We start from the raw sequence: 4913 nt of genomic DNA, 5'->3' as shown, positions 1-4913 counted from the left end.
TAAGATAATAAATAGTATAGTTAGTTACATGGAAGCTACCTCATTGACTTGAATACTTACAAACATTAAATTTGATTAATTGGCTTTGATGATTTCAAAATTGCATTTTTGAAGAATATACTGAAAAAACAACTATGGTGATGTATTTCAAATATTAAAGGATATTTTTTAAAAAAACTTTCATGACAAGGCTTTGATCTTGAAAGAAAACAATTTCCCAATCAATATAATTTTCACATAGTAAGAAAATTGTGTTTTATAATTAAAAAAATTTAAAATGTAATTATTTTATATTCGTTCCCAAGGTATCTTTGAAGGTTTCCCTGAAATTTTGTCATCAGCTGCAGGTTTAGAGGTTTTCCAAATTCGTGAGATACTTGCTACTTACGAATATCACATCATTGGCAAACTATAATTTTTCTCTGTTGACGTAACATGAAAATCCTGTACAATGTAATTCTGTTTTGATTATGATTTTGTGAATCCTTTTGAATCTTATTTTTGGTGTGAATAATTCCCTGGAATCTTGGTTAGGTCGGCAGGCTGGTTGCCTCAATATTTCTGTTTTGGTCTTTTCTATAAATAAAAAAATTAAATAACATTATTCCCTTCTTTATTTATTTGTAATTTTTGGAAATTAGTTGTTTTTTATTTTCTTATTGAGAATTTATTTGTAATTTTTTGAAACTTTAACCCTAATTTTCCTTGTCCACTAATATTTAAACTAAGAGTCTGTTAATGGAGGGCAGGCAATATTATTGCAATTTTTTTAATACTTAAAGTGTGACATTGCGCCACCTTTGATATTACAATTATCATTGCACCTAAAAAAAGTGAGATAAAAATGCCCTTTTAAATCTAAGAAAAATGCAGAGTAACCAGAAAAAGAATTGATGAAACGAACTGCTTCTTCAACAGTTCCTGCAATCTGCTATAGCACGGTCCCTTCGTGGTTAAATTATTAGCTTCCATGGGAATTTCCACCTGATCCGACTTTCTCATTGCAGAAAATAGTGCGAAACAAGATGTACAATCACAAGAGTAGCAAGAGAAGAAATAAACTTGAAAGAGGTGAAAACAACTCAAGAATTAGAGAATTTTAAAGCTGAGGAACAAGAAGCAATGAAAATGAAATCCCAAAAAAAGATACGCAGGTCTATTATATTGGACTAAATTTTTGAAAATTTTTAAAGTTAAGATTCGTTTCATAATTTCATAAAGAGGTTATATTCTGTTATACCCCAAAATTCAGGTGTGACGTACACAAAATATAGGCACAAAACTCACATCTATTAAGCCTTGATAGGAGAAACTCCTTAGTTAGTACTTTAAATGCCTTAATATGATGACTAGAAATTCTTATTATACTTTTCATATAAACCAGAAATCACGAACTTATAACGAAATTTTGAAAAATAAAAAAACCTCTTCTAAAAATAAGACTTTTAGAAATTTCTACAACAACGATTTACAATATCAAGTCAAATATATAATCTTAGAAGAAAAACAAGGATCCTACCTACAATTTATGTGGAGCACCTAGGGCCACACTTAGACAAAAATACAAAGTTCAAATTCTCATCGAATTGAGACTTGTCTCAAGTAACTCTTCCACTTCAATTCAGTAATAGAACTCCTCAATTAATACCTTGAGATACAAGTTTGGTACATCTGAGGCCAAAAATATTTTTTCTGGTGAATAATATCCCAGATTAAAATTAAAGGAAATACAGCAAAAAATTGTAAATGGAATAAACATGAATTTAACTAAATCAGTTGGGAAAAAATGGCAGGAGTGCATAATTTAAATCAAATAATTTTCATTTAAGCACTTAATCTTAAAGCATTTTTATGTAAGGATAACATGTCAATCAGATTTCACTTTCCAACAACAACATTCATATAAAACAGATAAAAATAGCATAGCTCATTAAAAAAAATTTCAGTCATGAAAATTATCTTGTTTAATAAAATTAGTTTTGAAAATAGTAATTTCAAATATTTTTTAATGGGATTTTATCAGAACAAATAACAAACGTGGACATACAGTTCACGAGGGTAAGTCATCGATAAGCGTAGCTTAAATCCATGAAACAAGCGCAGCCACGAAACCCACGAAACAAGCGTGAGTATGATACTCATGAATATTCATCCCTCCATTTCATGTGTATTGGTCTACGTACAGGGTTAGTACATCCTATAAGCATCTTACTAGCTAAGTGTATCATTGCACCCCAAGAGCTATCGGAATTGTTGGTAGATACCCACATTCTAAATTCAGTCCCTTTAATCAAAATTAAGCAAGCATGGATCTAAACATTCGTTTTAAAATCATTCCTTTCAAAATGTAAGGTTCAGTTATCAACTTCTTTTTCCAACAATTTTTCCATGCACAAATCACTATATTAATAGATTTCAAATCAAATACAAAATTTAAACAATAGAATTATTCTGAATAAATAATCGATTCATTACATATTGGATCCAATAGCATAACATTTTGATAAAATAGAATAATTTCAATAATAAACTAATTGAATAAAAATAGGATAAGTGGAGAGTACAATCTAAATTGTAAAAAAAAAAAAATAGCAAAGTCTTTAAACAAAGTATTGCATAAAGATATTTTAAGAAAAAATTTAAGAAAATTTAATTAGTAAGTTAATTGGGATGTTATTCACTTACTTAATACATTCCTAAATACTTAATTTACTCCTCATTAGTCACTTCTGCTATATGGATCATAATGTCCAAAGTAAAAATATTGTCATTTCTTTCATACACTTTGTAAAACTCACAATATTACCATTACTATTATTATTATTATTATTATTATTATTATAGAATTCTCTAATTACAAATCGCTAATAATTTCATATAAGTCTACACTTAATCTGAGTATCACCCAAACTACTCGTTAATATTCAACAACCCAATGGCACATCCCTGTCCCAAGTCCTTGACATATTCAAAATAACTTTGCATCAATTTCAACTTGCAGGAGGCAACATTGAATTCAATCAATAATGTGTGTGTGTGTGTGTATATTCCAAATAACAATTCATCAAAGAAAATCTCATCATCCCCCTTTCACGTTTCAAGATTCAAGCTGTACATCTCAGCGCATGAATTAATACATTAATACACACACATATATTCAAGAAATATCAATACTTTTCTAAGTTTCAACATAAAGATTGAATAAATTAAGTTCAAATTTTAGTCCTTAACACCACTTACCTAACCATTCAATCAAGATTCTTCAAATCTCTTGTCTAATAATATCTGAACATCTAAATTTAAATTTATTGTGTGCTCGAGTCCAATTCCCCATAAATAAACAGTTTAAAGCTCAAAAGAAATCAAGTCTAAATCTATCTTCTTGTTCGTACAACAGCCAAAAACACAAAAGTGAATTTTATCTAACAAAGATGCGTTTTTAAACTTAAGTTTCAGCTTCCTTAAACCACAATCACTCTCCCATTCACGCACCACCTAGGAACAAGGAAGATGAACCAAATTTTATTCTTTTTAATTATCCTCCGTTTTTTTTTTTTTTCAGAAATCTACGCGATACATACATATCGAACCTAAAGGAGGGAATAGTGATGGAAATCGACCAGCCAACAGAGCAATTAAGGAACAAAGGGAGAGGATTAAACCCTTACCAACGGCAGTGGCGAACAGGGAGAAGATGATTTCGGCAGGATAAAACAGGGGAGAAGGAAAGAGAGCTCACGAACTGATCGACAACCCTTGATGACGACAAATCCAGCTCCTTCGTGAAAGCACTCACCCGCGAGAAGAGGGAACAGAAACATCAATCGGAGCCCCCTCTCTCTCGGCAGACGCAGTAGAAACTAGAAATGGGGATAGAGAGGAAGAGCCTTGCGACCCAAACGTCCAGGAACGGCACGGACGCACTCACGATGACCGGTGAGTGACAGATCAAACGAGGAAGGAGGAAGAAGAGAAGAGGAGGTCGGGCTCTTCTCTCCCTCTGGGTGCAGTGCCGATAACGGAATGGAGATTGGAGGAGGGATAGAATATCTGATGATTTTATTTTTATTTTTTTCTTTTTTAAGTGAGGGGTACTTCTAAAATTTTGCCAACCCAGAGCAAAAATAAAATATCACCTACGGCATTACAAGAGCTCAAAATGTGAACCAAACATCAAGAGAGGTTTCCACAGAGCTACCAACGCGCTCATTAAATTTGTCCGTAAAATGTATACAAATATACTTAAAATTCCTCATCATCAATTAAATTTTCCAAAATTTTTTGGGTTATTACATATTTTATGTTTAGGAACAAATTAATATGAGCAATAAGTGATAATTACAGCAAACCATCTTCTCATTTTATTGGATGATATGGGGTTAAAACGAATAGACAGCTAAGTTTGTCTATGGAACAAAGTTAATTAGAAAATGTTTCTCTTCCTGTGCCCTTCGTATCTTTATAATGACTGCTTTTATTTTTATAATCAGCCCAATCACTTTATTCTTCCTTTTCTTTTGTGAGGCACTTTGCTTTATCTAATCAGATTCATTTCCTTACTTGTTCCTTGATTAATTTCCATTCCTTCCCCCTAAAAGTAAGAGCTAATTAGTTGAAAATTTTACTTCATATTGAGAAAAGGAACAAAGCAAGGAAACAACAAGATATTCAGCCAAAATTCGCTGTTGTTGGCGAAGTGTACTCCTTATGCTATTAAAGGGGAAAAAAAAGGAAACAACAAGCAGAAAATAAGCATTGATTTTTGTTGAGGGGGGAAATTTATTCTAAATTGTATGCATTTTACTTGTAAAAAAATAATCAAGAATTTTTAGCCCTCCTCTTTTATTTTCCAATTTTGGCCCTGTGTATGTGATATTAGATTTGTCCTTGATTAGAATTGGGAAACGGGCAGG

The 4913-nt window shown here is 31.6% G+C and overlaps 1 long non-coding RNA gene across 1 annotated transcript; it reads right to left on the bottom strand.

Annotated features, from left to right (window-relative positions):
• Window positions 1-739: 739 nt before the first annotated feature.
• Window positions 740-4083, bottom strand: LOC129289432 (uncharacterized). Its single transcript, XR_008588114.1, has 2 exons — window positions 3669-4083; window positions 740-1671 (listed from the first exon to the last, which is right to left on the bottom strand). It is a non-coding gene; the product is annotated as an uncharacterized LOC129289432 (long non-coding RNA).
• Window positions 4084-4913: the final 830 nt, after the last annotated feature.

Source organism: Prosopis cineraria, unplaced genomic scaffold, assembly GCF_029017545.1.
Source record: "Prosopis cineraria cultivar Desert tree isolate PC_DT_omini unplaced genomic scaffold, ASM2901754v1 PC12, whole genome shotgun sequence".
NCBI classification, from domain to species: Eukaryota; Viridiplantae; Streptophyta; class Magnoliopsida; order Fabales; family Fabaceae; genus Prosopis; species Prosopis cineraria.
This window is presented reverse-complemented; position numbering and strand designations above follow the sequence as displayed.